The 26,397-nt window shown below is 40.2% G+C and overlaps 1 protein-coding gene across 1 annotated transcript in view; it reads right to left on the bottom strand.

Moving 5' to 3' along the window:
* The window catches only part of LBHD2 (LBH domain containing 2), a 54,256-nt gene extending 28,757 nt beyond the window's left edge, over positions 1–25,499 (bottom strand). Inside the window, exon 1 of the mRNA XM_087726749.1 lies at positions 25,277–25,499. The gene's annotated coding sequence lies outside the window, so the exon portion shown is untranslated. The remainder of the gene's footprint in view (positions 1–25,276) is intronic.
* Positions 25,500–26,397: the final 898 nt, after the last annotated feature.

Raw genomic sequence — 26,397 nt, 5'->3', positions numbered from 1 at the left:
TACATGGTTTGATGGTTTTTGAACCATCTGTAGATACATCCAATACATTTTTATCTAGTTCCTCCTTAACTAACTTACTGATTAGAATGCCATAGAAAATTTTGACAAACGCTTTGCTGCAGTTAAAATATATCAGGTTTATAGCATTCCTCCAATTTACTAAGGACATTACTCAAACAAAAAAAGATGAAATAAGATTAGTATGGTGAAACTTGTTCTTGATAACTTAATGCTGAGCTTTTAGTAATCACAGCATTTTTCTCAAGATTCTTATAGATTGATCTCATTCCAAATACTGAAGTAAGAATGATTGGTCTATAATTCTCTTGATATCTCTGATGTAGAGACTAAAATAGCATTCAGTTGTTTAGTTTACAAATTATTATCTGTTTTGTAGAACAATTGTACTGCAAAAAATATTTTCAGTTCACATTTTGCACACTGGTCTCCTGTTTTTCATATTGAGATCTCTACATAATTCTTTTTTTAAAATTATTCCATCTTTATTATTTTTTCTATAAATAACTCAAGAAGTGAACATACCTAGTATTCCTTCCTCCTCCTTTTTCCTCCACTACAACAACCTGTGAGGTAGATTGGGATGTGAGTTGATTGACTCAAAGTTACTCAGCCACCTTTCATGCCTAAAATGGGACTAGAACTGAGTCTCCTGATTTTTAGCCTGACACCCTAATCATTAGACAATTAGCTCTCTAAAAGAAGGACTCGTCCATCAGCATTATATATATGGTTCAAATAAAGAAAAGTTGAAGAAAGTTTTGCATCTCTCCTACTGATCTCATGAAAATATAATGGATACGGCAGCTATTGAACTTGTTATCTGAAATAAAAGTAGAACAAAATAAAGAGAATATAATAATTTAAATGCGGGATTATTGATTCACTTGAGGTAGCAGCTGCTTTCTAATCTTATAGTTTGGAAAAGGATTAATTACTAAATTCCAAATGTAAAACTAGAGCCATTGGCTACATTGACTAATGTTAATGTGATTTGAAAGTTGACTAATGTTAATGGGATCTGTAGTCCAAAATCAGCCCAGGGTCCAAAGCTGAGAAGTACTCAGTTATACAAATTCCTCCAAAACAAATATTTGAATTGGGTGCAAGATGTCTAATATTAGTTGAGGCTAAAAATGTGAAAGGAACCGAGAAGAAGAACATTGGCTGCAATCTTTTTAGTGGACTTGCCTTCATAGCAAACTGGGAATGAATAAGCCTCTGTTTGCCTGGTTAAATGTACTCATGTTATAACAACTGGACATGACTTTTCTAGGCTCTTCTTCATGTGTTAATATGAACACCTCCACTCCTTGAACCATCATAAACCTACATAATTTGTGTTGCCTCAAGAGTGGAATTTTGTTCTGAAATTCTGATTTGTCTAAGGCAGCTTCTCATATGAAAGGGAAAGGGGAACGTAATTTGTACGAAGTTGCATTACATTTTCTGTATTTTAAGAGCAATGCATTCATTGGTTGTGTCCCACGTGCTTAACTTTTACCAACAGAGTGGCTAAATTGGGACATGTTATGCTTGGCTTAGAGTGCATTAGATTTGTATGCAAACTAAGCATATTTTTATGGGTGTGCTAACAATGTCACTTTCAGGATTAATTGTGTTTGTTGTATGAATCCAGCCACTGAGTGCCATCCTTATGTAGCTTAAATAGTACAATATAGTATATCCAAGGAACTGGGATAAAGATGAAATAAAAAGATGGAAAGATTCTCCATGTAAACCAAGAATACCTGATGAGCTCATAACATTTACTACCTGTTGGCATGAGGGAAATGGAATTGAGTGTTTTGGAACAGGGCATAATATGATGGTCAGCTGAAAAACAGCAAAGCTTTTGTATCTTTACAGCTATGGAAAAGAAGAAATTTGAGGCTGGTTTCTTTGGCATGATAGAGCTAAATCTGTTGTGGCCCACCAGTGGCCAGCAGAGCTGGCAGCAGATTCGGACAGTGAGGAGGTTGGGGAGGAATATGGGGCAGTCCTGGAGTCTGGGGAAGGCTCCGATAAGGGCTCTGTGTCAGAGGCAGAGTGGGGGCCAGACCTGTATGCCAGTTATCAGCTGTCTTCAGAGTCAGAAATGAGGGAGGCAGACAAACAGCTGGAGCTTGTTCCCAGTGTGCGCATGCGCATAGTTGCCAGACGAAAGGAACAGCTAAAGAGCAGGGGTTGTCTTGGGAGTAAGGCCACAGGTGGATGATGAATGGCCCCTCGCAGAGGAAATAAAAGAGGAGCAAAAGTAGTAGTAGCAGTTAGACTTATATACCGCTTCATAGGGCTTTCAGCCCTCTCTAAGCGGTTTACAGAGTCAGCATATCGCCCCCACAATCTGGGTCCTCATTTTACCCACCTCGGAAGGATGGAAGGCTGAGTCAACCTTGAGCCTGGTGAGATTTGAACCGCCGAACTGCACATAGCAGTCAGCTGAAGTGGCCTGCAGTACTGCACTCTACCCACTGCGCCACCTCAGCTCTTAAGGGGAATGGAGTTTGCAGGAGACAATTAGTTACTTCGCTTAATTGGTTCGTGACTCTCTGAGGAGACTCTCTGAGACTCCTTGCCAAATTTTGCAGATATCGACCTGTCAGCTCTCCAATCCAGATAATGTCTGTGACTGTAAATCCTCCTTTGAAAGACTTTGCTGGATGTGAATGAGCAGAATTCACAGCTAATTAATAAAAGGGGTTTTTTGTCGGGACAAGGAGTTTGGTTCATACTCTTGGGCAGCCTAGGTCAGAACAAAATCATGGAACCCAACTGCCTGGTTAGATGCTTGTTTTCCATGAACACTATAAATCTTTCTTCCATGTATTATTTATTTTTAGAGGAATTAGTCTTGCATTATGCTACAATGCTCTCTTCAGTGTCATTATAAAGTCTATGCTGGCCTGTCCCTTCGTAAATCTTTCTCTGTGCTCGGGTTGTGCTGCATTTATCAAGTGCTATGGGAGCTGGTGACAGGGTAAATCCTAGCACCTGCATCTTCTTCTTCCCCTTTTTTGGACAGAGCTTCAGTTTTGACTGTTCTCAATCCACCAAGCAGGAAAGCATGCTAACTGTTCTTTATTGAGCAACTACGACCAAATGTCTGTACATGGTTTCCCCTAACAGAAGGATGTGTGGGCAAATCTTTCAGAACACGAACAAGACCAGACAATTATCAAGAATGGAGAACAGAATATGTGAGAGATTCTAACATGTCTGTCTCCCTCCCTCTCAGGAAAACTTCCACAAATAATATTAATTTCATATGGTACAGTGACAGAAATAATTTACAGCACAAGTAATTTATCTGATTTATACTGTGCCTTTCAAGACACTTAACAAAACTTGAAAAACAAATTTGAATATGAAAAGGTTAACAATAAATATTAAAATTAATACTAAAATAAGCACAAAAACATTTAACAATTAAAAAAGGCTGGTAAAGGAGATGCAGCTTTGCACATTTTCTGTAAGAGAATATTAAGTGCATTACGTACCTCTTAGTATCTGTGTGTGTGTGTGTGTGCGTGCGTGTGCGTGTGTGTTTATCCTAAAGTATGTTTGTTTGCATGCATATTGGTGCAGGAGATTACATTAAGGTATTACGCCTAAGAAAATATATACAAGAGCCGTGGTGGTGCACTGGTTAGAATGCAGTATTGCAAGCTAATTCTGCCAATTGCCAGCAGTTCAATCCTGACCAGCTCAAGGTTGACTCAGCCCTCCATCCTTTCAAGGTTGGTAAAATGAGTACCCAGATTGTTGGGAGGCAAATATACTGACTTTGTATACCACTTAGAGAAGACCGTAAAGCACTGTGAAGTGGTATATTATAGATTGTGCTATTGCTATTGCTATTATAGAGCAATCTTACATATCTGAAGTAAATCTGAAGTAAACTTTATTGTTTCTACTGCAGCTTTATTTCAGAAAATAGAATATGTGACTACAAACCAAAGTCTTATAGCAAGGGAACTCCAAATAAATTGTAGCAAGCCTCTGATGCATTTGATTTGCAATGATGTTTTCCTAAACTAAGCAAAAATGATGAGTTAATTTAATAATCCATACTTAAGTTGCCAATGGTAATTTCTTAAAACAGGTTTAGCAAATTAAAGTTAAGTTACCTTTATCTTTGTTCCAGATAAATTGGTAATATATATTTTTAAATGTTCTCAATTTTTTTCTGATGAATAATTAAGTTGCCTTTTGGAAATTTAAGTCCTGCCTCAGTAATCATGTATTATTATTATTCTTCCTGTGCCATATCCGTCATCGGACGTTGGTGATCATGTTGGTGATCCTATTTTTATCAACAGCCGCACAAAAAAAATGCTGCTGAGTTTTGTCCAATCTTGTATTGGTAAAAAAAAAAAAAAAGCTCATGCACCTTCCTTTAGAAATAATTTTACAGACACTTTCAAAGCCCTTTAACACTGTCACTCTTTGAAAATGCTTAGGAATACAGAACATTTGTGGAATAATAGAAAAAAGTATTTTTCAATTTGGTAATAAAAACTAGGAAACAAAGAGAATGATGAATAAATAGTACAGCAGTATAATGCTTTGGATTCAATTTCAAATATGTGATTTCCAACACACAAAATATTATTCTCTCCTCTCCCCTCCTTTTTATGTATGCCTTTGAGACGGTATTGGTTCCTGGTGACTGTGTGGACAGGTTCCTGCAATTTTCCTGGCACGATCTCAAAAGTACTTTGCCATTGCCTTTGTTCTGACCTAGGCTTCCTTAAAAAGCACGAAGCAAAGTCTTGGTCCCGGCAAAATCTCTTTTATTTACACGACTGTGAATTCCTATCATTCACAGTCAGCAAGGCTTGGCAAACAGTCTTTCAGAGGAATATTTATCAACACAAACCTTATCTTGCTTGGAGAACTGCCAGATAACTAGTTACCAAACAGAGGGCAAGGCAACTCTTGGCACAGAGCCTCTTATAGTCACAAACAGAACTTTCCAGTCTTGAAATGACAGAAGGAACGAATTGCTTCTGCAAAAGCCCACTGTTTGCTCCCCTTTTGTTTCTTATGGGAGGGGCCAATCACCTCCAAGGTGTGGCTTTACTCCCAAGTTGACCCTGCTTTCTTAGTTGTTTTTGTCTTCTGTCAGCTCTGTGTATGTGCACTCTGGGAACAAGTTCCAGCTGTTCCTCTGCCTCACTGCTGTCTAGCTCCCTCTCTGCCGCCAACGCAGAGCCCTTGCTGAGCTTTCCTCAGCCCCTAGGACTGGGCCATGCTTCTCCCCAATCTCCTCACTGTCTGACTCTTCTGCCAGCTTTGCTGGCTGCTGACGGGCCACAACAGCCTTCTTCAAAGGTCACTCTACTGACTTTGTACATAAGGTGGAACTAGAACTCATTGTCTCCTGGCTTCTAGTCTTGTGCCTTAACTATTATATCAACCTGATTCTCTACTACTGATCTTTAAATCTTGATTACCCTGCTCTTCTGTGTGCTCTTTAACTTGTAAATGTTGCACCCAAAATAAGAGTGGAGGGGATGAGGAAATTAGTTTTCATTGTTGTTAGATTTATATTCTGTTTGCTCTCCCAAAGGAGCATCGCTACTACCAGTGAGCACAGTGACAGCCTAATGTTCTTACATACTGAATTATTAAGTCTGTTATGACAAAAAAGAACAGCAAAGTTTCTAAGTTTTATCACTAAACTGGGAAAATAGGCATTAAAGAGACGTGATTCAAGAGAAGCAAGTTTCAAAATATGTATTTAAATAATTTATATAGCTACTTGTAGCTCTGGGTGACTCACACAATTAAAATAACAACGAAACCAATATATAAATACAGATAAGTAACCAAAAACAACACTTTTAAAATCTAATTAAAGCCTATTAAAATCTGTACAGATAGTTCTCGCTTAACTACCTTAATTATGGCTGGAATTTCCATCGCTAATCAAACTGGTCATTAGGTAAAACATCATGCAATCACCTTTAATGACAGCAATTCTAGTAGTCCTGGTTGTGTTTCCTAATTAATGGGACCCATAATAAGCCTCTTCTGCCTGACAGGATGAGATGGGTAGATGTAACCAGGAAAAGGTGGTCCCTCAAATAACGAGTCTCATGCCATGTAGAGCTGTATATATCATCATCCAGCACTTTGAAGTGAACTTGGAAGCAAAAGTGCACTTATCCAGAAGTGCATATAACTGCCTGTGTCATTATATTTTTCACCAGTTGCAGCTTCCATGTTTTCTTCATGAACAACACATTAAAGTAATCCATGTAAGAGATAATCCAAGCATGAGCCACTGAGACTAGAGCCTCTCAAAAGACGAATGGGTGCAACTGCCACACAATCTGAAGTTGTGCAAAGGACCTTCAGGTTGTGCATAGGGTCTGTTGATAGTAGTGTCACCCCATCTAGCACCAAAGATGGTAAGTTCAAAGAATCTGAAGGCCCCTAAACCCAAAGCCAACCAGTTTGCGCGGGTTGAACTGAAGCCTATTGTGGAGGGGAGGTAGGAAAGGATAGACTGACCTTCACAGATAAACTAATAGGGTCTAATATCTAATTGTTGTCTAGTTGTTAAGGGATGAATTAGGGCTGGGAAAACCTGAGTGCCAGTGCTCCTTCAAGCACAGAAGTCAGCAGAATGACTTGGGGCCAAGATTTGGTGATAATATAAATTGGATGAATGAACGAATGAATGAACGAACAAATAAATGAATGAATGAATGAATGAAGTGAATAGTTCAACAAAAATGGCAACCTATTCTGCAGCTACTCAAAAAAGGCAAAAGCTAAATGAAGTATCATTAGCAAATGAATAAAAAATAAAGTTAATAGCATTATATCCTTATATAATGGCAAGAAGCTATCACACTTGGAAGACTGTGCACTATTCTATTGACTGGGATGGGCTGGCTGCTAAAGCAAGGTCATGGCACACACTTGAAAGTAAATCAGGAAGACTGTAATTTGTGTGTGTGTGTGTATCTGTCTGTCTGGCAAGAACAAAGAATGCTTATCAACAGGAAATATGCATGTGTAAAGCTTGCAGCAATTATGGGTAGTTAGAAAGTTGATAAGAGTAACAAGAATTAGACAACTTGCAGACCTCAGTTAAAAGTTAGGAATAGGGAAGGCCTGCAGCAAATGATAACTCCTGGAGCATTCATTATCCAAGGCTTAGGAATGGGACAGCTATAGACCAATAGAACAAATATTAGAATTATTGCTAAAATGTTTATTAGAGGATATTTCTTATTATTTCACCTTGTCCCAACTTCTCCTTTAGTGAAAATGTATAAAGCTTTCTTAATCCTTCATTCTTGGTTCTTGGCCTTTTGACCAGGAACCCTTTTTCCTTGGAGTACTTCAATAAAGAGCAATCAGAAAACCTGCACCTCATGTCTGGCGTCCATCATTGGCTTCGGCACCAGGCTCAGACTCGAATTGGGGACAACAACTGCATGTTAAAGGGATACAGTAGATAGAACTGGAAAGATATAGCAAATGATAGCAGCAATAATCAAAGGATTAGAACAACTTCCTGGTCAGAAAACGTTAGAAACTTTTGAGAATTTTACCTGTAAACAAATAATGGAATATGTGTCAGAGTATATAAAATATATTGCATATGGAGAAAGTAGGTAAGGAATAGTTTTTCTAGTTTTCTCACAATATTAAAAACCTAGAGTCAATTAATGAATTTGAATGGGAAAAGTCTAGATGGAAGAAAAGTAGCATTGAATTGGCTATCCCCAGTTGTAGTTGGACCACTAACCTGAATTCCTTTAAAAGTGGATTGGGAACATCCATAAAGGATGTGATACATCTTATAAATAGTTTGAAAGTTTGTATTGTGTTCTACTACTTGACATGTGAGGGTGTTTTGCCTCTTCCCAGATATTAGAAAGTTGTTTGGGGTATTCCACATGTGTCTGCTGCTGTTCATACTATATTTCAAATACTTCAGAAACAGGCAAACTTCCCTTGGAATGTCTGAACTGACACGTTCCGTGGAATATGAGAGTTCACATTTCCATTTAAGTTCCAATAATGGCACTGACTACAGATTATCGTACCTCCAATATCACAAGTAGGTGCCCTTTCTTTATCTATTGTTGAGAACTGCGGGCAAGAAGTCACCACATCCTGGTCTTCACGACTTCAGCAACAGAGTGGTCAAAGCCTGGAATGTTCTACCTGATTCCATTGTTACATCCTCTAACCCTCACAGCTTCAGCCTTAAACTGTCTACCATGGACCTTACCCCATTCCTAAGAGGTTCGTAAAGGGGGCATGCATAAGTGCACCAGCGTGCCTACCATCCCTGTCCTACTGTCCCCATTTATTTGTACTTGTTTCCTTTGTTCATGTCCATATTTATACTTATACCTGCTATCCTGTACATGTTTGATAAACTAATAAATACAAATACAAATGTCATCATTTGCAGCATGAGTAGCAAAATGTTGTGTGTGTGATGGGCCTGGTCCAATAGCGCTCGGCTGATATTCTCAAGATCATAACCTGGCTAGACTAGCTAGGTCAACTTTGAGGGCTGGAAAAAAAAAACCATCTGAAAAGACTGTTCATTGACTAGGCTGCCCTCATTAAAAATCATTCTGCATTTGGGTCAAGTCAGTATATATCATACCACACTGACACAAGGAGCTGTCACTTTTTTAAAAATTTTACTTCACATCATGGTGATAGCATTGATACATGTGTAGCTTGAAATGCAATTCAATATGAAAAAAACATTTTGAGTAACTTGACAAATAATGCCCAAAGTGGAATGGCGCTTTTAGCATTGACAAAAAGAAAAGTGAATAGGAGTACCATTAATTCAGGATTAAAATGTACTGAGGGAGACAGATGGATTACAGGGCAATTGACTGAAATGAATGGCACATTTCTCAAACAGTGCAATTTGTTGTGAATTGTGTTCACAAAATTAGAGCCAATGGTCTGTTTAAATTCCCCAAAGACCGTGTTCCAGGAGATTTTTTTGCCAGCACAATAGAAAGGATATTATTTTTATTCATTTTGCTTCCCTCTTGCAGGAGCCTGCCTTATCTTCCTATTAAATAGATTCCAGATGTGAAGAGAAATGGGAAATCAGCAAAATACACTTTCCTTCTAGTTCAACAGGTAGAAACTTCTTGCTGGATCAAAGCAACTTTCATCAACAGAGGGACCTACTGGATACAACCCATAAGTATACAATTTTAATAATCACTCTCTGATTTGTGTAGCTTACTTCAAAGTATGTGTAATTCAGATTGTAGAATGAGTACCATGAACAGCATGTAGTGAGATGACCTGTTACAGCTAGTGTCTTACAGGAAGAAATATAAAATTCTACCAAGGAGAAATGAAAGCTAAATTTCTAGAGCAATTAAGAGTTGCAGCAACCTGAAACCATAGGAAGTACAACGCAGCACATTTAGAGCTTGGAAAGGGAAGGAAATTGTTACAGAAAGAGAATATGCAAACACATTTTTATTTTAAGAAACTAAGAAAGAGAGCACAAACTGTCATTAAGAGTTTACAGCTTGATACACAGAACTAATTAATGATAAGACTGAAACTTATCCTGCTTTTCATTTGGCATGGGAAACACTGGAAAAATCCTGGAACAAGGGAAGAAACACTGATTATAAGGATGGTCTTTTATTTTTACTTTAAAAGAAATACAAAATAGCCGATGTCCATTAGGGCCACAGATCACAGAGGATGCTTAATTGTTTTTCCTTAAGGCCATTCCCCACACCTTTTAAAAATCATCATATCATAATGCCAATCAGTGGAAATAATGAAGCCTTCATTTATATATCATCTCATTATAGATAATGATCAGAATAATTCTTATTTCTGTTGATTATCTTTTTTTTTTTTTTGCAATTACACATAATGTAATTGCCCAGGCTAGAGGAAAAGCTATACTGGACCTAATTCTTACTAATAGAGAAGAAGTGATAAAGGGAGTTGAAGTTGTCAGAACCTTGGGTGAGAGTGACCACATCATATTGGAATGCAATATAATGCAAACACAAGCAATAGAATGTAATCCAACCAGTGTCTTAAATTTTAAAAGAGCTGATTTTAACAAACTCAGAGAGAACCCAAGAAAAATTCCACGGATAAAAATCCTAAAGGGGAAAACAACTCAAGAAGCATGAGAAACTCTGAGAAATATCACAAAAGCCCAGTCCAACAATACCACTGAAAAAGAAAAACAAGAAATCTAAGAAGAAATGAACATGGTTGCACAGATCTCTCCCTGGCAAATTGAAAGACAAAAAGAATAAGTACAAAAAATGGAAAGAGAAAGAATATCAGCAGATAGCTGGAATCTGCAAAAATGAAGCCAGGAAAACAAAGGCTCAGAATGAACAAAGACTTGCAATAAAAGTCAAGAAAATAAACAAGTTTCTTTCAACATATGAATAACAAGAAAACAGTCAAGGAAACAGTCAGTCCACTAAAGAGAGAAAATGTCAAAGAAGTAACAGGCAGTAGAGAGAAAACAGCTGTTTAACTCATTCTGTATGAGAACACCAGTCTGACCTTGATGAATATAAATCATTGGGACCTGATTGATTACATCCCTGAATTCTGAAGGAGCTGACAGATGTTATCTCAGAACCATTGTACCATATCTTTAAAAAATACTGGACCACTAGAGAAATACTAGAGGATTAGAAAAGAGCTTATGTGGTTCCCATTTAAAAACAAAAACAAAAAACAAAACCAACCAGATCCAGGAAACAACAGACCAATCAGCCTAACATTAATACCTGGAAAAAAATAATCAAAAAACAGATCACTGAACATCTAGAAATACATAAAGTTATAACTAGTAGCCAGCATGGGTTTGCTAAAAATAGATCATGCCAAACCAATTTTATTTCATTCTTTGACAAAGTGATTAAATTAGTAGACCAGCAAAATGCTGTGAACATTGTATACTTAAGACTTCAGAAAGGCATTTGACAAAGAACACAATCTATTTCTTGATAAACTAGAAAAATGTGGGCTAGACAGCATCACCACTGGATGGATTTGTAACTAGCTGACAAACCATACTTAACGAATAGTCCTTAATGGTACTACATCCACATGGAGGGAAGTAAGCATTATGGGATACCATATAAGGCTCTTTCTAAGGCCCAGTACTCTTCAATATCTTCATAAATGACATAGATGAGGGAATAGAAGGGGAACTCATCAAATTTGCAGATGACACTAAGCTGGCAGCAATAGCCAACACCCCAGAAGACAAACTGACGATCCAAAAAGATCTTGACAGACTTGAATAATGGGCCCTATCCAACAAAATGAAATTTAATGTGGAGAAAAACAAAGTTTTACACCTAGGCAGGACAAACCAAAGATATAAGTACAGATCAGGCAACACCTGGCTCAAAAACAGTAACTGTGAGAAGGACTTTGGAGTCCTAGTGGATGGTCACTTAAATATGAGCCAGCAGTGTGCAACAGCAGCCAGAAAACCTAATACAATCCTTGGTTATATAAATAGAAGCATAGAATTGAAATCATGTGAACTACTAGTACCGCTTTATAAATCCGTAGTAAAACCAAAACCTACATCCAGTTTTGGTCACCACATAACAAAAAATATGTTGAGACTTTGGAAAAAGTGCAAAGAAGAGCAACTAAGATGTTTAAGGATCTGGAGACAAAAACATATGAATAACAGTTGCAGGATGGCTAGACTAGAGAAAAGAAGGACTAGTGGTGACATGATAGCAGTAGTCCAGTATTTGACGGGCTACCACAAAGAAGAGGGGGTCAACTTATTTTCCTCCCCCCCATGTTTTATTTATTTTATTTATATAACATAAAAATTCAATTTCCATCGAAGAGTGTGTTGTCTGGTTACAATTGTTTTTAGGCAGTCATAGTCCAAATGTTTACAATAGTATTCATCACAATAATATTGATAGTATAATAACAATGTTTAACATTATCTACTTTAACGAGTCTCTTTTTAAATATTTCCTCTTTTTATGTTTCCCACTTTTTAACTTCTGTTTCTATTCTCTAACCATTGATAAAATAGGTGCCATATCAAAAAATACTCACTTTCTCCTTTGTTCTTAATAGTAAGCATTAGTCTATCCATTTCAACTTATTTTCCAATGCACCAGAAGGCAAGACAAGAAACAATAGATAGAAACTAATTAAGGAGAGAAGCAACCTGGAATTAAGGGAAAACTTCCTAACAGTGAGGACAAGTAACCAGTGGAATCACTGGAGGTTTTTAAGAAAAGAATGAACAGCTACCTATCTGAAATGGTACAGGGTCTCCTGCTTGGAATAAAAGACCTCCAAGGTCCCTTCTAGCTGTATTCTGATTGAAGATTCCGACTGCTACGTTTATAAAAGCTTACTATATAAAGAGATGCAATCTTCCTAGAAGACACACAACGTATCCAAACATCAGTGGTGGGTTTCAAAAATTGTTTGAACCTACTCTGTGGGTGTGGTCTCCTTTGTGGGAGTGGCTTGCCGCCCATGTGACTGGATGGGAGTGGCTTGCTGCCCATGTGACTGGATATAAAGATGCTGACGACACTGGTCAGAACCACCTTAAATTACCTCACACACAGCACTGGCATGCATAAGAATGTGATGTAAACTTGTTTTTTAAAAGGCATCTTTGGTTTGCGTTAAAACAACTTCAACACACGCAATGTTCTGATTGCACCACAAACGCAGTAGTCATCCTTACCTTTCACAGAGGCACTGAGTTTTATAAATATGAGCATGATAGTGCAGAATAATCATATCCAAGGACCAGTGGTGGGTTTCAAAAAATTTTGGAACCTCTTCTGTAAGTGTGGCCTGCTTTCCAGGTCCACTGGTGGAACCTCTTCTAACCGGTTTGGTAGATTTGACGAACCAATTCTACTGAATAGGTGTGAACTGGTAGGAACCCACCTCTGCCAAACATGTAACTAAATTTAATGATTCATTCACACTGGCTCAGGAGCCACTTGGTTGTGAGATGGGCGACATATACATTTAATAAATAATAAGAAGCAAAAATACTTCAGAGCATGAACTGATTGTTTTTTTCTAATCAATCACATCTGTCAATAAAGCCAACATTTTTACAATATTGAAGAATTAAAATATTAAAATTTAATGCAGATTAAAATGTTTGTTGTTGCCTCATATTAAATCTGGCAAACCAGATTCACCTCTGTTTGCTTAAAGAGCCCTGCACAGATTTAGCACCAATAATATGAGGTCTACTGAATAACACAGAACTAAAACCCTATACAAAGCTGCCTCACTAGTTGCTAAGGCAACAGGGCAAAGTTTTTATCTGTCATTTGGGATAATGGCTCATATCTTCCACTGAAATTATAGTAACAGGATTTTTCTGTTGATTTCTGTTGATTTATTTAAAAATTTCTTTATTCCGTATACATTTTTTTAAAAAATCCTCCTAGTTACATATTGTCGGCATCAGAATTCATGGTAAAAGTAAAACCATAGAACAATACAGGGAAAACAACCCAATAAATGATAAAAATCAAATGTGATCATTTGATCACATCATATCCTAAGGTAGGATTCAGTGAAATTGCCTAGGTAATAAACACAACCATTTATCTAAGTTGCTTAAAGTTTTGAAACAAGGTCAAATCTGTATAGAGGGAAAAAATCAATATGCCACTGTTTAAAAACTGAAAATAACTTCTTTGCTCAAAGGCGACTTTATCCTTGATGGAGGCACAGATAGCTGGAGAAGGCAATATCCATGAGCATGAGATTTTAAAACTTAAGAAATTGGTTTTGCAGTTAAGCCTCATGGAGCTAAGTGGATCCTAATAGCAATAGCACTTAGACTTATATACCACTTCAAAGTCCTCTCTAAGTGGTTTACAGAGTCAGCATATTGCCCCAAACAATCTGGAACCTCACTTTACCAAACTCAGAAGGATGAAAAGGTGAGTCAATCTTGAGCAGGTCAGAATCGAACTTCCCAACTTCTGGCAGTCAGCAGTTAACAGAATTAACCTACAATACTGCATTCTAACCACTGCACCATCAGGATCCTAAGGTGTGCAGAGCTTTAAAAGTCAGAAGGCGGTAACACAAATTGGGTCTGTTAAGGTTGCAATCCTATAGCTGTTTATTTAAACCTAAGTCCCACTTATCCCCCTTAGGTTTCTATGCCAAGTGTCTTTTGGAAAAGGGTGATAATTTACGTATCTGTTAGGGTTCAATATTTTAATGATGTAAGCTGCCCAGAGTCATCTATTCGAGATGGGCGGCAAATAAATTCTATGAATAAATAAACAAACTCGTAGCCTTTAGAACAGCAAAGCCGCTGGGAAATTCTGGGAGTTGAAATCCAGTCATCTTCAAGTTCCCAAGGTTGACAAACACTGCAGAAAAATCACCTGCATGACCTCAGGCAAATCTGTAATTGCCCAGCGCAGGATTTGACCCAGCATTCTCAATCCAAAGATAACTTTAGAACAGTAAACTGTGGGCTGGTTTCCAACAGGAAGAAGCAAAAGGTGAGAAAGTCTGATAAGCTATACTTACACAAAATTGTTGTCATTGTGCCAATTTCCTAAGGGTCTTAACCTAAAAGCGAATCTGCAGGAAGAACATAAGCTAAGCACTGGACAGATCACGGGAAGAGATTTCGTATATAGGTTACAGAATAAATAAATGCTGAAGTAGAGACAGTTATGGCAGAGTCTTGGTGCGTATTTTCATTTGCAGAGATCTTTCAGTGTCGAAGTCAATATACCTCAGAATACGAGTAGCTAAGAAACTCCTGGTATAGTAGACTGAATTTGTATTCATGATCTTACCATTAACATCTCAAACCGCAGCCTGGCTACTATAAGGGGAAAAATGCAGAATTACACTCATTCACATGGGACTGCATCACTGTATGTGTGATATATTCAAATTATCCCCTCTTCTCACATACTCACTACCTTTCTTTCAGCAAAAGTCAAGTGGCTAACTGCAATAAATAAAAATACTCCAAATCCATTAGATTCCGATGAACGAAAATTATGAAGGATGTTTTTTTTTTACACTTAAAAATAATGAGTTTAGAAACAGGTGGATTTCAGTCCAGTAAAAAAGAAAAAAGCTCCCTCCCCTGTGGCTCCTGAGGGAGGGCCACTCAAAAGCTCTTATTATGAGTCAGGCAGATTCATATTTGAGTAGGTGGTACATTAGGTATTCTGATGTCAGGTTTTAAATCATAATCTGTACTTTGAATTGTACAGAAATCAAATTAATATCTTGCTGGAGTAAGAACGGTAACACTAGTCAGGCCCCTAGTAATTGCATTTTGGATCAATTGCAACTTCTCGGGAGTCTTCAGGCACAAGACTATACAGAACATTCCAATAATGAGACTCAGATCTTACAGAAGGGATTTGGGTCATCGTGGCTAGGTCAGAATATGTTTCTTCTCAATTGAAAATACTTTTTCATCTTTAACAAAAATAATAAAGATTTGTTTATGAACCAAAAATCGTATTCTTCCTATGTTGATCAAATGTTTGAGCTGAAAACTGATTTAAGGTTATCCAACAAGCCTGATCATTCTAAAGGATTCCAAAAAGCTCTATACTTTGGCCTGGTTCAAAGACCACAAGAAGCTACCATTTCTTATTCTCTGAACATCCCTGTTGTGGCCCGCCAGCAGCCAAAGGAGTTGCTGGCAGACTCAGACAGTGAGGAGGTTGGGGAGGAACATGGGCGAGTCCTGAAGTCTGGGGAAGGCTCTGATGAGTGCTCTACCTAGGAGGCAGAGAGGGGGCCAGGGCTGTCCAACAGTTATCAGCTGCCTTCGGAGTTGGATATCAGTGGGGCAGAATAGCAGCTGGAGCCTGTTCCCAATGTAAGCATGTGCAGAACTGCCAGGAGAAGGGAATAGCTAAGGAACAAGGGCCGATTCAGGAGGAAAGCCACAGGTGGACAGTGAATGGCCCCTCCCATAGGGAATAAAGAGGAGCAAAAGGGGAGGGGAGTTTGCAGGAGACAATTAGTTCCATTCATTAAAGTGAAGATCTGTTCCTGATTTCTTGCCAAGTATTGTCTGCTACAAAGTGGTGTTTGGAAGACATCGGCCTGGCAGCTGATAAAGGTCTGTAGTTGTGAAATCTCTTGAAAGACTGTTGGCTGGAATTTTGCTGGAGGGGAATTCACTTTAAATTAAATAAAAGGGGTTTTATTGGGACAAGGATCGGCTTTGTGCTTTTGGGAAGCCTAGGTCAGAACAATCCCTTCTTTCTTAGTACAAGCAAAGGAGAATTATATTTGTTTGTTTGTGAAGTGGTTGGCTTCATTTATGGTAATTTAATAAAAACTATCAGAAAGTGGTATGACAAAACCAAGTTCATTAACTACAACTATATTATTAACTATAACATGGGAACTATTGCTTTCAGTCCACCTTTGATGACCACCTAGACATGGGACTTAACAATAATATGTGTTGAATCTTCCATGAACTTTTTAAAAAGTTTGAATTGTAACACTCAGATGTGATTGGTTGCAAAAAATAAAGCTATGAAGGTGTAATGTATTTATTTATCATATTTATACACCACCAATCTCACTGTCTAAGTGACTCTAAGCAGTTTACAAATATAAAGCTATAATTTTGTGATAGCAAAACAAAAAACAGGGAAGTCTGGAAGTTGATTCATGGCAATTGGACTGCCTTTTCTTGTTGCGTATATATGTTTTGCTGCTTATCCAAGTACCATATTTTTCAGAGTATAAGACACACTGGAGTATAAGACGCACTGGAGTATAAGATGCACCAAGGTTTTGAAGAGGCAAATTAAAAATAAAAGGTTTTGCACTCTGCAAACCTCCCAAAAACAGCCCATTTTTGGTAAAATGGGCCTTTTTTTTTTCCAAAAAAGGGCATGAACAGCCCTTAGGAGGCTTGTAGAATGTTCAGGGGCGGGGGCAAAAACGGGCCCATTTTTTGCTTTAAAAAGGGCATGGATAGACTTTAGGAAGCTTATAGAGTGGTCCTGGGGGCTGGGGGGGGGGGAAATTGAGCAAAACCCAGCCCATTTCTTGCTCATTTCTGCCCTCCCCAGCTCCCAGGAGCTCTCTGAAAGCCTCCTACAAGCTATGCAGGGCCATTTTGGTGAAGTGGGGTGGGGTTTCGGGAGGCCAAAAATGCTGTATTCAGTGTACCCAGATTTTCAGCCTCTTTTTTGTGGGAAAAAGGTGCATCTTATACTCCAAAAATATGGTAGTTTCTTAACTCAACTATCAGACAATTCTACCTGGATGACTGAGAATCTCCATTGACAAAAACAGGGAATCTTTTCAGTGGAGACAAAATCCAGTTTCCATTGCACACATACTGTATACAGGGTAGTACTTGAATTGCGAACACAATGGAGCCCAAGATTTCTGTTGTTAAGTGAAACATTTGTTAAGTGAACTTTCCCCCATTTTACGACCTTTCTTGTCCCAGTTGTTTAGTGAATCACTGCAGTTGTTAAGTCAATAGCACGGTTGTTAAGTGAATCTGGCTTCCCTATTGACCTTGTCAGAAGGTCACAAAAGGCGATCTCATGACCCCAGGACACGGCAACTGTTATAAATACGAGTCAGTTGCCAAGCATTGGAATTTTGATCAGGTGACCATGGGGATGCTGAAATGGTCATAAGTGTGAAAAACAGTCATAAGTTTCAGTGATGATGTAACTTCAAACGGTCACTAAATGAACTGTTGTGAGTGGAGGACTACTTGTATGCAAAACATGATTTTTAATCCTGTGTGGTTGACACTGCCTGAGTAAGCCAAACAGCTTGTTAAAAAAGATTTCTAATCAGAGATGAGTTTTCAGTGCTGAACAGCTCCTTGCTGTGAAATATACAAAATAGTAAAAAGGTAAAATAAATTATGTAAAGTATCAGAAGCCAAGGTAATTACTGTTCTTCAAGGGATGGAGGGGGATTAATTCTGAGTGCAGGCTTCAGAAATGATTTAAATTATTCAACTCTCTCCATAATATAATTCTTAAGGCAGCTGCACCTTTTTACACGTGGAAGTTGGGGGGAAAAAAGAATCTGCTTTAATTAGAGGTGCTGTACTCATGTGACTTTAGTCCTACTAAGTGCAAACAAATTTGAAAATGTTTTCTTGGCTCATTATTCCTACATGGAAATTATGGATCAACCTGATTAGCAATCGTATGGTATAATGCAATGACGGCTAACCTTTTTGCCATCGCATGCCAAAAGCGTGTGCCCACACCCATAATTCTATGCGCCTGCCCCAGTGCATGTGTGTGCGTCCCGCCCACGCTCTCCCACGCTTTTGGCATGTGATGGCATGGTGGACCCATTTTTCGCCTTCCCTAGGCTCCAGACCCTTTCTAGGATCCTTGGGAGGGCAAAAATGGCCTTCCCCACCTCCCAGAGGCCAACTTCCGGTCAGACCAGAAGGTCCGTTTTTCACTCTCCCCAGGCTCCAGAGCCTTTCTAGGCATCTGGGGAGGCTGAAAACAGTCTCCCCCCCTACCAGAGGCCCACCAGAGGCCCAAAATAGCCTTTTCCCAACAGTGCGCCCAGAAGACCCGGAAATCAGCTGGCCGGCGTGTGCATGCACGTCGGAGCTGAGCTCCCGTGCCCACCGATATGGCTCCATGTGCCACCTGTGGCATGCATGCCATAGGTTCGCCATCATGGGTATAGTGGTTAGGATGTTAGATTTAGGATCTGGGAGTCTCAAATGCAAGTCCTTCCCCAGTCATTGACACTCATATTGTGGTCATAGCACAATTACTCTCTCTCAATCCAATCTGTCCTAGAAGGGGGGGGGAGGGATTGTGTAGGGGGGGGGAGGGATTGATTAGAAGTGTTATATATGTTGCCTCGAACTGCTGGAAGAAGGCAGGATATAAATTTCATAAGTCATATCATCAAACATATATCACTCTCAGCTAAATAAGGGCATATTTTAATTCATTTCATAAATATAAGTGCTATCATATTCATAGCATAATTCCCAGTGTATCTCAAGCAAAAGACTTTGGGGTGATACTGTGTGTCAAAATAGGTACTGCAGTATTAAACAAGACAGACGTCTATAATGATATTAAAAATATGGCTAATGTATATAGATAAAGCTTCCTAGGTTTATGTAAAAAATAAAATGTTGAATGTACCTTTAAATTGTCCATTGTATATATAAGGAAGGAGGAAGATGGAAGAACCAAATCCGAAATTTCCAGTTGGGCAGTTTAACCTATTTAAAGCCAATTCTGGATGCTATGAGGATGTTAAGAGCTGTGGTGGCACAGTGGTTGGAATGCAGTACTGCAGGCTACTTCTGCTGACTGCTGGCTGACTGCAATTTGGCAGATCGAATCTCACCAGGGTCCAGATTCACTCAGCCTTCCATCTTTCTGAGATGGGTAAAATGAGGACCCAGATTGTTGGGGAAAATATGCTGACTCTGTAAACTGAGAGCTGTGAAGCAGTATATAAGTCTAAGTGCTATTACTATTCTTGCCCTAAGCAGGTGATTAGACTGGAAGACTTTGAAAATTCCATCCCACTCTATTATCCAATGAAGTTTTCTAAATTATAATATTAATTTTAAGCATCTGCATACATCCTCCCCTCACCCCCAAGTATAGAGATAATAATATGTTGTCTTTAATGCTGGCAAATTAAAAAGAATACATCTGTGCCATGAGGAATGAAGACCTACAGTAAGGACTTCTAAACTAAATGATAAGATAGATGACAGTGAAAAGAGTGTGTATGTTATAAACAAATCTGTTTCAGTGATAGGAGTTTGCATTTGGAAGGTTTCTTTGAAATTCAAGAAAACTACTAAAGCTAGACTTATGGTCCGAGTTTGATATTTTCCCATAAATCATGGCATTATGATTTAAATCACACCTTTATCGTTTCAAGCTCAGTTATCTTTTTAAAAAAAACCTATAAAGAAGTTTATGTTCATGTGCTGTTTCAAATATCCAAAAACAGTGGGACGAAAAGAAATAACTTAGCCAGCATGGCTCACTGATACCACCTACAGCTATATGAAAAACGAATCATCTGCTTCCAGTCTAAGAAACAAGGAAAAGAGATCTCAGCTGCCAACAGAGGGTGGGGGAAAACTCTTATTTTTTAAACCCACAACCCTAAGTTTCTGACCACAAAGGGAAATGCTGACTTCCCCCCACAAAAAACAGGAAGATACAAAAATATACTCTTTGTGAACATTCTTATGATGCCTTTGCTGACTATCAGTCTCCAAGGTTTCACAGGAAAGTATTTACACCTTAAATTCAATATGTACATTGTCAGTTTTCCAGGGCACAGCAGATTAATTATTTCTATAAATGTAAATGTAGGTGTGACATTGTCAACCTGATTGGAAAATGTAAAAAAAAAAAAAAAGCTGGCTTTTTCACACCAGCAAGTTAACTGCAAATAAAATATTGCTGTCTTGAAGTGGCATCTCTTCAAGAAATGGGGAAGGATAATTCCCCATATGTATGCTATGTGTAATAGATTCCCTTACCTCAAACCATTGGTTATCCCCAATGTAACTCTCATTTGAGAGTGCAAAAAAGATTTGCCATCTGATATACAGTACATCCATGTGGAAGCGAAGGAAGAGTACAGCAGTGTGCGTTGGCAGCCAAAAAACCCAATGCAATCCTAAATTGCATTATCAGAGGGATACGATCAAGATCAAGTGAGGTACTAATACCATTCTATAAAGCCTTAGTAAGACCACACCAAGAGTACTGCATACAGTTTTGGTCACCACACTATAAAAAAGATGTTGAGACTCTAGAAAAAGTGCAGAGAAGAGCAACCATAATGATTAGGGGACTGGAGACTAAAACACACGATGAACAGTTACAGGAAGGAACTGGGCATGGCTAGTCAAGTGAAGAGAAGGACCAGGGGAGGCATGGTAGCAGTCTTCCAATGTATGAGGGGCTGCCACAGAGAGGAAGAGGTCAAGCTATTTTCCAAGGCACCCAAAGGCCAGACAAGGAATAATGGATGGAAACTGAGCAAGGGGAGATTCAACCTAGAAATAAGGAGAAATTTTCTGACAGTGAGAACAATCAACCAAAGGAACAGCTTATCTTTAGAAGTTGTGTGAGCTTATTCACTGGAGGCTTTCAAGAAGAGATTAAATTGCCATTTATTGGGGATGATGTAGGGCCGGGATGGCAAACATATGGCATGCGTGCCACAGGTGGCACGCAGAGCCATTTGTCAGGGCACATGAGGCATTGCCCTATCAGTTGGCCAGCACACATGCAGGTGCTGGCCAGCTTACTTTAGCCTTTTTTGAGGCCATTTTTCATGCTCCGCAGCTTTATAGGAGCCTGGGGAGGGCGAAAACAGCCTCCCTGCCCCCTCTCCCGAGGCCCTCCAGAGGCTTCAGGAGCTTCCCTGAAGCCTCCGGAGTGCAAAAAAACAGCCCTAAGGGCAAACCGGAAGTTCAGGAATGGACTTCTGGTTTGCTCGTAGGGCCGCTTTAAGTCCTACGGAGCCTTCAGGGGCTTTCTGGAGGCTTCCCTGAAGACTCCAGAGGATGAAAAATGACCCTATGAGCAAACCGGAAGTCACTGGTTTAAGCCCTCCGGAGCCTTCAGGGGTCTTCTGGAGGCTCCGGAGGACGAAAAACGACCCTATGAGCAAACCGGCTTCTGAAGTCTCCGGAGGGCCTCTGGGGGGGGGCTGTTTTTGTCCTCCCCAGGCTCCTATAAAGTCTTTGGAGCTTGGGGAGGGCGAAAAAAGCATGCAAGAAATGGGTCGCACCTGTCATGTGCGCATGCATGCTGGATGGTCACGTATTGCATTATGGGTGCGGCACGCCCACGCACGACCTCTCTGTGCTCCCCCCACTTATGACATGCGAGCCAAAAAGGTTCGCCATCACTGGTGTAGTATCTCCTGCTTGGCCAGGGGGTTAGATTAGATGACCTACAAGGTCCCTTCCAACTCTGTTAATCTGAGTAAAATATATGTGTATAATTACTGTGTGTACAGTTGTTTTTCCATGTCACATACTTTCAAGAGGATGAAACAACACTGCATAAACTAGTCATCATAAATCCATTGGTAATCAATAACAGACATCATTTCCCTCAACTCTCTGAGAGAGAGAGAGTCCTGTTCAGAAAGGCAAGGGTATGAAAGAGATGGACTTTCTGAGGAAGCTGCGTTAGAGCAAACAAAGACAAAGCAGAATATGCAAGAAAAATAAAGAAATGAGTTTTGCAAATCTCTAGCTTTTGAAAATATTCAGAAGTCCTCTTTTAAATCCTGCTATGGCACCTGAGATCATACGAATTCTGAATTATTTATTTCTTACCAAGGATTGTTAATGCCAATCTCTTTGCTCAATATATATTTGCCTTTGTAGCACTCCCTCAACTTATTATTGACTCTGCAGCCTAAAGAATATGGCAAGTATAATTTGCATCTTTGTCCTTTCATATATTACGAATATAAAATCTAAAAGAAAAGTACACTTTACAAGCGATCATTACACAGAGATAAGCCCACCCACTCTTTTTGTCTTCACAAGGCTAAAGGACAGGTGGATACACTATTTACAATATCAGTGCTAAGCAATGCCTTCAAGCAGATGAAGCTAGAATGTACATAACTCCTACAGTTTTCTGACTTCCATTCTAACTCTTCCAGTAAGTAGAAAGCAGTTCTAAACCCTGAAGATATAAAATGAAGATCAGGCAAATCAGATTTAATATTTTTAAATATGCATACATATTCCATTTGCATAGAACGCCACAGCAAAGTTCTAAGTTACTGTTGACAAGCAAATTTGCTGATAAAAATGGAAGCTGAAAATTCTAGCTTGTCGCTCTTCTCCAGAAATAATAATTTATGGTTTGTTATGTAAAAGAAGCAACAATTTAGGATCTGAAACCAAATATAATACTTAACTTCTGGCTTTTTATGTCAGCAGGTCCTCATCAGCTCATAATCTTTTTTATTTGCTCTGGAAATCCATAAACATAGTTACTCAGTACAAATGTAAAGTAAAGCTATATTAGCTGTGGCTTCTGCGGTTTTCTGTGCCACAAAGTGAAAGAAAATGAGAAACTGGGACATTTTTTGAATTCCTAAACTGGGTTTTGTTCATCTGAATCTGACCATTAAAACATACTGTATTCCTTCCAAACAATACCTATTCATTTTTTATCAGAACTGCCTGACAATTGTTTTTGGGTGCACAATCATTACTAGATTTAGGTTTGCAACTATGCCATGTGTGAAAGGATTTTGTAGACAAAATCATTTTCTTTGACCTTTGATCTTGTTCTGTAAAACGGGGACAGTTATTTTCTGACTAGGCTGTAGAACTAAGGCATATGAAATAAAAGCTAATGATAGTAATTCATCTATACAATGGATGAAATATGAACAATGGCAATGTACAGACATGCAATTATTTTAAAGATATTCATATGAAGAGCTTCTTCTTTTTTAAAAAAAAAAGAAAAATTAAGCTAGATCAATGTATTACTTATATGCTTTTGTGTAAGAGAACCTGTATCCTGCTTTCTTCCTCTTTTTTCCACAATGGCTTCTACCCCATTTGTTTAAGCTGCTTTATATCCCAGGGTAATCTAATGCATATTAGAGGATTGGCACACTAAATTCATTTTAATTTGTTGCCCTGCATGCAATGCAGAATGGCAGTTCTAGTTTCTGACTGAAAAGGTAATATGCTAGTAGATTTATATCATCATCATCTTGTTTGGTTGACTCAGATTTCCATCCTTCTGAAGTCCTAAAATGAGGACCCAAATTGTTGGGGACAACATGTAAACCCCTTAGGGAGGGCTGTAAAGCACTATGAAGTGGTATATAAGTCTAAATGCTATTGCTATTCTCATCCTATTCATCACCATCCACTTTAACTCTGTTAAACCTTCGCTTCCACACCATTTCATAAGATAAATTATTACCAGCTAGAAAACACTTTGCTTAAGCAGAGGGAAACACCTGCTGCTTTAATTTCAGAGGGGAAAAAAATAAGCTACTGGGAAAAGTGAAATAACCAGATCCTAGAAGTTCTGATTCTACTCTAGAAAGGAAGTCTCTGCCTTCCTGAATGGGAAGAGCTGGCTATAAAGGGGGCTCAGCTCACAAACAGACCAAGACCAACAACCCTCCACGCTCTTTCGAGGCTTCTCTGTCCCACCCTCCTTTCTGCCACCAGTCTGTGCACGCCCAGGTTTAAAACGTTTTAGCGCAGGAACTCCCTGCCTTCAAGATTGTCCTCCCGCCGCTGTTTTTTTCCTTCCCTTCCCCAAATTCTGCATCAAGCGGAGTCCCGTGCTTGGCGTTTTCCTACCTACCTACCTTCGCTCATCGGGGAAAGAGAGAGCGAGAGAACTATATGGCAAAAGCACCTGGGCGGAGAGGATTTGGTCTCCCACTAGCCACTGAGCCGGAGCAGCTGCATAAGAAGAAAACCTTTCTCTCTCCCCCCCCACTCTCTCCTCTCTGTCTCTCTCCCCCTCTCCCCTCTCCCTTCCTCCCCCTCTCTCCCTCTCCCCCTCTCGCTTCCTCTCCCTCTCCCTCCCTCCCTCTCCCTCTCCCTCTCCTTCCTCTCCCTCCCTCCCTCTCCCTCTCCCTCTCCTTCCTCTCCCTCCCTCCCTCTCCCTCTGTCTCTCTCTCACACACAGAGGCAGGACACTGTGACCCTGCTTTTGCCACCACACCCTGTGACCCCTGAGCGCCCCAGAGCCACTCTTGGCCTCCCCTCCTCTTGACACCCCCCCCCAAGAGAAATCATCAGTCCGACCCTTCCCGCCTTCTTTGGTCCCTGCAGCGTTTTCCTCCAGTCTCTCAACTCTTTCCCTTCGCGAGTCTTTCTCCCGGGCGCCTCCGCGGAAAGCGTTCGGCTGCCCCGTGTACCTTTCACGCTCCCTTCTTTCTGCCTCCGAGCTCAGACCCATCCTTTGGCTCCCCCATCCCGCCCGATGCTTGCTCGGCCACTGTCCGGACTTCCTTCCCTGCTTCGCTTCCCAGCACCTAAATGCGAGGAACCTCCCTCCTCTTTCACCTCTGGCTGGTTGTTAGGGCATCCCCGGCTCCCCTTCCTTCGGACGTCCCGACCATGGGTCCTTTATCCGACTGTTCGCATGCCGCGGACCAGTGCAAATCCCCTGGAAAACGCGGGTGGCGCCTCGACACTCACCTGCTGCCGCCAGGAGCCGCGGCGGCGCTTCTTGTCTGCCCGCCGAGTCGCCTTAAGGGCTGGGAGAGGGATTCGAGCAAGTATCGAGCGCTCGGGTGCCCATGCACCGAGCCGAGCCGCTCGCCAAAGGGAGCCTGAGCAGCAGCGGCACCGCGTGTGTCAGGCAGGGGCTGCTACTGGCATCTCCGTTCCTGCTTCTGCCTCCCCGGTCCTTCGTTGACATGCAAAGCAGCTCGGCGACTTTCAGGGAAAAGGAGAGGAGGAGGAAGAAATGCGGCGGCGGGGAGGGGGAAGAGGCGGCGGAGTGGCAAATCCCACCCCGTCTTCACTAGGGAGCGCTGCCCTGCCTTGGATTCTTGGGTTGCGCCTCCTTTAAGGAGTTCAGGTTCCAGGCTCTCCTCGATTCTGTTAGCTTGCCCCTGGGTGTCATCGTCCCCCTCCCCCGGTGGGGGTGATTTAAGTTTTGATCCGCACTTTGGAAGGTGGGTGGGGCTTGCCAAGTTTGTAAACTCCGTAGCCACGCCTCCAAAAGAACTTACTTCTGCTAGATGTCTCCCAGAATGTGAAATGAACCTCTCTGGCTTGGAGTAAGTAAACCATTTCTGAATAGGTTTTCTAATCTAAATATATGGATGTGGTTTGCCATTGCTTCCCCTCCCCATTCCCCCAGGTAGTCCTCGTCTTACAACTGTTTGTTTAATGACCGCTTGAAGTTACAGCGGCACTGAAAAAAGTGACTTATGGCCATTTTTCACACATGATAGTTGAAGCATTCCCCCAAGGTCACATGATCAAAATTCAGATGCTCAGCAACTGGTTCATATTTATGACGGTTGCAATATCCCGGAATCATGGGATTCCCCTTTTAAAACTTTCTGAAAAGTTTCACTTAACAACCGTGCGACTAATTTAACAGCTGCAGTGTTTCACTTAACAAATGTGGCAAGAAAAGTCTTAAAATGGGGCAAAACCCACTTAACAGATTTCTCACTTAGCAACATAATTTTTGGCTTCCATTGTGGTTGTAAGTTGAGGGCTACCTGTATTGTAGAGGTCTTAGGCCAGTGATGGCAGACAGAGCCCTCTCTCTCTGTGGGCATGCAAGTCTGCCGCTCCAGCTC

Source organism: Thamnophis sirtalis, unplaced genomic scaffold (assembly GCF_051295495.1).
Source record: "Thamnophis sirtalis isolate CommonGarterSnake01/CBP01778 unplaced genomic scaffold, rThaSir2_p1.2 scaffold_1, whole genome shotgun sequence".
NCBI classification, from domain to species: domain Eukaryota; kingdom Metazoa; phylum Chordata; class Lepidosauria; order Squamata; family Natricidae; genus Thamnophis; species Thamnophis sirtalis.
Note: the sequence above shows the minus strand (reverse complement) of the source record. Positions and strands in the feature narration are given on the sequence as shown.